General features: G+C 40.1%; 1 non-coding gene across 1 annotated transcript; it reads right to left on the bottom strand.

The window, feature by feature from the left end:
• Positions 1-7,841: 7,841 nt before the first annotated feature.
• On the bottom strand, positions 7,842-7,914 carry Trnaa-agc. The gene has a single exon. It is a non-coding gene; the product is annotated as a tRNA-Ala (tRNA).
• Positions 7,915-8,147: the final 233 nt, after the last annotated feature.

Raw genomic sequence — 8,147 nt, 5'->3', positions numbered from 1 at the left:
TACGAAATTTCGCGTGAACAAAATCCCCAAACTAAATCACTGCCGTACACAGTATCAAACGTAACGGGATTATAACAACAATCTCTACTTAGTCCAAGTTACAGTTCATCTACATCTACATCCATACTCCGCAAGCCACCTGACGGTGTGTGGTGGAGGGTACTTTGAGTACCTCTATCGGTTCTCCCTTGTATTACAGTCTCGTATTGTTCGTGGAAAGAAAGATTGTCGGTATGCCTCTATGTGGGTTCTAATCTCTCTGATTTTATCATCATGGTCTCTTCGCGAGATATACGTAGGAGGGAGCAATATACTGCTTGAAGGTATGTTCTCGAAACTTCAACAAAAACCCGTATCGAGCTACTGAGCGTCTCTCTTGCAGAGTCTTCCACTGGAGTTTACCTATCATCTCCGTAACGCTTTCGCGATTATTAAATGATCCTGTAATGAAGCGCGCTGCTCTCCGTTGGATCTTCTCTATCTCTTCTATCAACCCTATCTGGTACGGATCCCAAGGACAGTGAAACACATTTTTTTTCGAACAATCGCTTCTTAAACGATGCCTACAATGCAAGATCCACACCGTCTCCAAATTTCGAGTTTTAGCTTCAAAAATGCTTGCGTAATGAAATATTCCATAAAACTTTCATCCCCTATTTTACTACCACAGGAGCTGAATTTCCAAAAACAATGAAACATATTTTTTTAGTATGGCGAAAAACCAGCCAAAGTTGCAAATTTCAGTTCTCTGTATCCGCTGAAATTGGTCGTTTCCACACTGTTGCCATGATTTTTGCATTTTCGGAAATATCAATTTGACTCTCTGTTACGACGACATGAAAAGAGGTCTTGGCCCGAAACCAGTTACCGAGTCAATAAAAAAAATGAAATTTGCAACTTTGGCGGGTTTTTCATTATACTGATTAACAGAAGTTGTTGACATACAATTATTTCAGCATGCTGTAAGTTAGTAGGGCCTACATAGTTTTTATTTCTAATCGATGAGCCGTATTCAAATTTTCATAGATTTAGCTTTAAAAATGCATTCATAATGAAATATTCCGTAACACATTTCATCGCCTATTGAATTTCCAAAAACACTGAAACATATTTTTTGTTTGTAACCGAGGAGTCAAATATCAATTTTTATAGATGTAGCTTTAAAAATACTTTAGTGGCTCTTTATTAATGATTTATCTTTTAAAAAAACTTTCACCCCCTACTTAACCCACATAGGGGTTAATTTTCCAAAAATTCTGAAATACGTATTTCCTTACTTCTGACCGAGAAATCACATACCAACTTTCGCAGATCTACCTTCAAACTTGCCTTAATAGCGACATATTTTCAAAAAATATCTCATCCCCTATTTCGCCCCCTTCTTAAATGAGGCCTACAGTATAAGACCACATCCTCATCAAATCTGAAGTTTCTATCCTCAGCGGTTTGAGTTAGATGATGATGAGTCAGCGAGTCAGGACACTGCCTTTCATATATATGGACACAAACTCCGCCAAAGCCGGTTCCAAGCCAGGTTGAAAAAGGAGGAGGGGGAGGACGTCGACAAAAAACCTTGGTTCACCTGGCCCGCGTGATAGTACCTTGTGAGAGCCCTTTGCCAGGGACACGGTGAAGACCTCAACGGCAGTGAAGGCGGAGATGAAGATCATCGGTACGGCGGAACTGGCGGAAGAGGCAGCCCAAATCCACTAGCGTCTGTTCTGGAATCCAGCGGGTAGTGGTCAGCGTCTATTCCATGCTCTTCTTGATCTCAACAACCAAGTCGTAAAGATGTGATCTTCATAGAAGATCACCACAAAACAAGTTTCAACTTGAATAAGCTTGATAGAACAAAAGGAGAGAAATCCTCTACGCCAGGCATCAGTCTCTAGACTGATCTTCCTGGCCATCGGATTCTGGGGGACCAGGAACGTCATGCGCAGAAGAGTCGGCGCTTCTCAAAATCTCTAAGACAAAAACTGAAAAACTTCATAGGAACTCCCAACACAAACACATTCTCCAAAGCAGGTAAACTCAAACAACTCACAAAGACAATGGAAAAATTCCACATAAAAATCCTTTCGATTCAAGATACACGATTTGCTGATGAAAATCATTTTGATTCAGGAAACTTCAGAAACTACAAAGGAAAACCTGCAGTCCACCTGAACAAGGAACCCAAACAATTTGGCATAGCTTTTGTTATGCACAAATCAATTATAGACCCAATAATAAACTTCCATTCAACATCAGAAAGAATCTCGACAATCTCAGTACAATCTGGATACAAGGCAAACACACTAACAAATGCACATGACCCCACAAATGATTTAACCGGCCGCGGTGGCCGAGCGGTTCTAGGCGCTTCAGTCCGGAACCGCGCGACTGCTACGGTCGCAGGTTCGAATCCTGCGTCGGGCATAAATGTGTGTGATGTCCTTAGGATAGTTAGGTTTAAGTAGTTCTAAGTCCTAGGGGACTGATGACCTCAGATGTTAAGTCCCATAGTGCTCAGAGCCATTTGAACCATTGAACAAATAATTACAATAGAAAAGATCCTCAGGCAATAGATAACTTCTGGGAACTACTGAAGGAAACCTCAAATAAAATCCCTACTCTTCATGTGAAAATTATGTTAGGAGATTTCAATGGACAACACGGCAAAAAGAAATAAAATCAGGAAAACAATGGGATTTCATACAGCTCACACGAGAGCAAATAAAAACGGCGAGAGACTGATAAACTTCTGCGAAAATTTTGATCTTAAAATCATGTATACACAATTCCTTAAACCTGTAAACAAACTTACAACATGGAAATCACCAGATTCAACTTTAGATGAATTCCAGATAGATCATGTTGCCATATCTAATAAGAATGGCAAAGAAAAACTCAAAGTACGAACAAGAAAGGGATTTTTCGAGTCAGACCACCATCTGCTGCAAATAAAGATTAGATTTCATCCTAACAGAAACAAACCACCAATGAAGAAAACAGTTAGAATTGATCCAGAATATCTTAAACTTAAAAAGAGGGAAATTCTCCAGGAAATCAGGCAGTCAAACGCAACGAACTGGAAGGAACTTGCAGACGTACTGAAAACAGAAATTTATACAAAATTTTCAAAGAAGACCTAACAGGTTATCAACCACCTAATCTGTGCTTTCGCCGGCCCGATGGATCACTGGAAACGAATTCTAAAAAGAACTGTCAAATTTTATCTAAATATTTGAACTCACTTCTCAACTGCGAACATCCGAAAGAACAACTAGATTTCGAAAAACCCACATCCAGTCCCGATTCAAATCCACCATCACTTAAAGAGGGCAGGACGAAGTGGCCGAGCGGTTCTAGGCGCTACAGTCTGGAACCGTGCGACCGCTACGTCGCAGGTTCGAATCCTGCCTCGGGCATGGATGTGTGTGATGTCCTTAGGTTAGTTAGTTTTAAGTAGTTCTAAGTTCTAGGGGACTGATGACCTCAGCAGTTAAGTCCCATAGTGCTCAGAGCCATTTTTTGGAACTTAAAGAGGTAAAGTAAATAATCAATTCTTCGAAGAACAACAAGTCTCCAGGGGAAGACGGAATCATAGCAGAAGTATGGAAATTAAATGACAATAATCTCATACAAGCAACCCATAGAATTATATCAAATATTTGGGAAACTGATCAAATACCTGCAGAGCGGAAATGTGCATTAATTCACCCTCTCCACAAAAAAGGTGCAAAAGTCGATCAAAATAATTACAGGGGAATTTCACTGCTCCCTGTAATGTACAAAATTCTTTCGAAGGCTCTGTTAAGCAGACTAGAAGAACAAGTGGACCAGTTAATAGGGGAGTATCGGGCAGGGTTTCACCAAGGTCGATCTTGCATCGAACAGATATGGAACTTAAAAATAATTTTGCAAATGAGAAGATGTAGTAATATTATGGTAACTTTTGACGATTTTAAAAAGGCTTACGATTCAATAGATAGACAAACATTATCCCACACTTTAAGTGGAGTTCAGGATTGACAGGAAAACAAGGTCAATTATTCAACAGGCATTAATAGATACAACCTCCGAAGTTAAATTCACGGGAGAAACATCAGAAGGCTTTCATATCCATACTGGTGTTCGCCAAGGAGATGGAATGTACCCCATTCTATTTAACATTGTTCTGGAAAAAATTATGAGAAGATGGAAAAAGGAAATAAAAGGAATTCAGCTTGGGATTAAAAAAGAGCAGAGGATCAGAGTGAAGTGTCTGGCTATCGCGGACGATCTTGTCATTCTAACGTACAATAGAGAGGAAGCCAAACTTGCATTGGAAAAAATACACAAAATCTCACAGAAAACTGGGTTACAAATCTCCTACGAGAAAACACAGTATATGGAAAACAAGGCTGTAGATAATCTCCCCATTACTACTCAATACAGGAAAGTGACACAAGTTGCCCACTTCAGATATCTGGGAAAGATAATCCAACCATCAGGACTGAAATCAATAGCGAATAGAGATATAATCTCCAGATTAGAAAAATCATATAAGCTCACTTGGAATCGCTATAATAAGAAATCTATTTCTGTCAATGCGAAACTAAGGCATTACAACACAGTAGTACTACCAGAAGCACTTTATGCTGCAGAAAATACAGTGATTCATGGTCATACGAAGATCAGGGAGATCGAAAAGCAGGAAAGAAAAATTCTGAGGAAAATATATGGACCAGTGCTTCGGGAAGGAATCTGGATGAAGAGGCCAACTATAGATATTTACAAAGACATAGAAACAATAACAGACACCACGAGAAAGAGAAGGATGAAATTTTATGGACATATCAGCAGAATGAATAAAAGCAGGTTCATAAGGCAAATCTTCGAGATAGTAAACAAGAGGAAAAACAAGACAAAGTAGATCACTGGAACAGAAGAAGACATTGAAGAACTGGGGATCACACAAGACAACATAAATAATAGAGAACAGTTTAGAAACATCATAAAGAAACACACACTTAAACAAGAACATACGCAGAACAGGACGGGAAAAAGATGGTCGGAAGAACGCAAGAGAGAACACAGTGAATGTATGAAGAGAATTTGGGAAGAACGAAGAAAGAACAAGAAATCATGACTACTCAAGTTCAGTAGCTCTTTTAAAAGAGAATAATCGAAAATAATAATAAATATATGGACACTGGACAATCTGGATTACTTTGTTGGTGTGTTCTACAATTGATGGCAACCCGTAACGGGCAGGAATTTTGAACTATTACGTTATTACAACGAATCTACATTTACTGTGTAATAGTGTGTGTTGCACCGTAACTGATGTAATAGGAACATTTGTCGTTTCAAAGAGTGCCTCAGCACACTCGCCCTATCTCTTCTCTCTTAATTTCCAATGCCCTTTGCAGTGGGCAAGTAGACATAATAGATCAATAAATTAAAAACCGTGTTTGGATGGAAACAGAATAAGTCACCACTTCAGGTGAATCTGCTCAAAACAGATGGAGAGTCGAGTCGAACGACGTAGCTTTCGACAGTGCAGCAATTTTTTACGGAAAAATAACAAACGAAAGACAAATACGCTTGCGCTTGCTGATCTCCTCGACACCCTAAGCGTCCGTCAGTAGAACTTATTGCCCTTTGACGAATTTAACGTCGCACGTAATTTAGGATTACCTTCAGCACGAAACTTCCGTATGACAAATAAAGGTCCTTTCGGATCACGAAAGATTCTCAAACAATTTTTGTTAACGATGGTTTAATATACAAACAAGAGGAGAAAGAAGTGATACTGACCCTGTAAAGCATATTTTATAATATAAATTGCGTTAACTGACCTGTTTACTCAGAATTACAACAAGCTGTGTAGCTTCTCTTATCAATATCCGAGCGTTCTGCTGCGGTCTTCTTCTTATTCTTCTTCCTCTCCTTCTTTGTAAACAACAGTTCTCCGTTAGCGCTCCACAAAACAGTACACAAATGGCCCGCACGTTTTCTAGGCAGTCTGCACTAAAGCTGTTGCTACGCAACGTTACTCTTTCCTCCCGTTCAATCGAGTTACTGAAAACAAACTAGCATCGATAAACAGCTTGCGCTAAAACAATAAATGCTAAGACGTTCCAGTTTCAGACTGATGAATGGACAAATAAACCAACAAAAACTACAGCAAACGCATGGACTCTGTTGATGTAACTTTGAAAAATCTAGTAAAATTGTTACAAAGCGATACTGTTTGCACCTATAGCCAAAACAACATATAACACTCCAGAAGCAAACTAAATTGATTATGTGTGACAGAAGGAAGAAAATAACACTACAGACGCAGAGGTCATTCGAGATAATTTCCATGCGATTCACGCGATTTCATTCTCTGTGAAGGTCGAGATATGATATGAAACTTACACAGGCTATTTAAGAATTATTAATAAAGGCAGGTTGCTGCTACGTTTGGAAAAGCCAAACCATCTTATAGTAGAGGAACCCAGAAATGTCACATTCGTAAAGTGAAACACAAATTCTATGAAGCTAATTGTTCGTGCAATGGCGAAATTATAAAACTACTGGCTCCACATTTATTAGTTGTAGCATCTGAAAAAAAACTGTCGCATTCAGAAAACATGCCGCCTTTTCTCGCGCCGTACCTGCAAATACGGGAGAAACGAATAATCGCTGGAGGTCTCGGGAGGGAACGATCGATCACCAATGCTTTGTAAAGCTTACTGTCATTCACAATGTACTTATTTCGTATTTATTTTTAGATTATTTTACACCAGAATGCCACCGGTTCGTACAGCTAGTGTTTTACCCGTCGCACGTACATTATTTGGGGAGTTGTGGTTAGTGTTAGATTCAAACATCTGTTTGTTTCCTTATTTGTTTTGTAGATATAACATTGAGATGGTAGTTTACATGTACTTTAGAAAGAAGATTTGGGTCTTCTTTTACAATGTATACAGTTTCTGAAAAGTCTGCTACGCCGTTTCCTCGGTTGCCGACTGCAAAGATAAAAGCTCCGTACAGGAAAAGTATAGTCCCAAAACAGTCACGTTATAACCAAAACGAACTGCTATATACACACAAATATAGACGTTGATAATAGAGCACGTCGCTATAAGCGGCAATGCTGCCTGTGCTTTCAGCTCGACAAGCCATGACGTCATATTCGTAATCGATGTGATAAAGAAAGAAGAAACTGATATGGCTAAATATGGGGAGACTTAAGGAGTGAAGTTAACTGTGGAAGACCGTAGGCTCTAAATGTGCTTCGCTTGTACCTACGCCCTTCCTGCAGCAATATGTGCACTGTCATACCATGGGAACTGGAATGGGGTACCACATATTTACCAAGTATCTCATTTCACTTTAATCCAAGACGAATGCTGTGACTTATTTTCAAGGCGATAACGACATACCAGATGTAGGCTACGATACCTTTTTCTTCAGCTTATTGTGCCGTGTGGAAAGCGCTAGTGTCGTATTTGATTAGTTACACATGAGCGCGGAAAGGACGAAATTGAATGTCGGCATTTAACGTAATCGTGCCCATTAGGACCGTGGGACCCATCCTGCAGTCGGATCTTCATTATAGTGCCAAGTGCCCCAATCTTTCAGATTTAGCCAAGAGTTTTTGCGCGACGTCCCTTAATCACTAACTGTACACCATGCTATCTTACCCCCGTTAGTTGAAGGACTTTTGATGAAATATTCTTTCAGCACATGATTAAACTTCCTACATCCGGATCGAGCCCCACAGTACAAGACTCTGATTGCCAACTCAGCGTCACAGATAGAGTATACTGCGCGTAATTGTTGCCTAAGAACGTAGCAACACCAAAAGAAAAAAATTGTCCTGGAGGCGCCGGGTATCGATCCCGGTACCTCTCACATGCTAAGCGAGCGCTCTACCATCTGAGCTACGCCCCCAGTTGGCTTACGCGTATTTCGAAAACTACAGAGAATGATTCAGATCCTTGTCTTGGCGGGGCCACACCCACCACGCTGGACTGACGCAAAGTGGAGCAGCGAAAGTTCTTCGCCGGGCCTCGGGCCAGACCTTGGATAGCTAAGCTAACTGGAGAGCAGTTGAGCTGGACAGTCGTTTAGCCTCTAAAAGGTAACGAGATTGACACCAGGTGCTTGTAGTACTCATTGAATTT

The sequence above is a fragment of the Schistocerca piceifrons genome, chromosome 1, assembly GCF_021461385.2.
Source record: "Schistocerca piceifrons isolate TAMUIC-IGC-003096 chromosome 1, iqSchPice1.1, whole genome shotgun sequence".
Taxonomy (NCBI): Eukaryota; Metazoa; Arthropoda; class Insecta; order Orthoptera; family Acrididae; genus Schistocerca; species Schistocerca piceifrons.
This window is presented reverse-complemented; position numbering and strand designations above follow the sequence as displayed.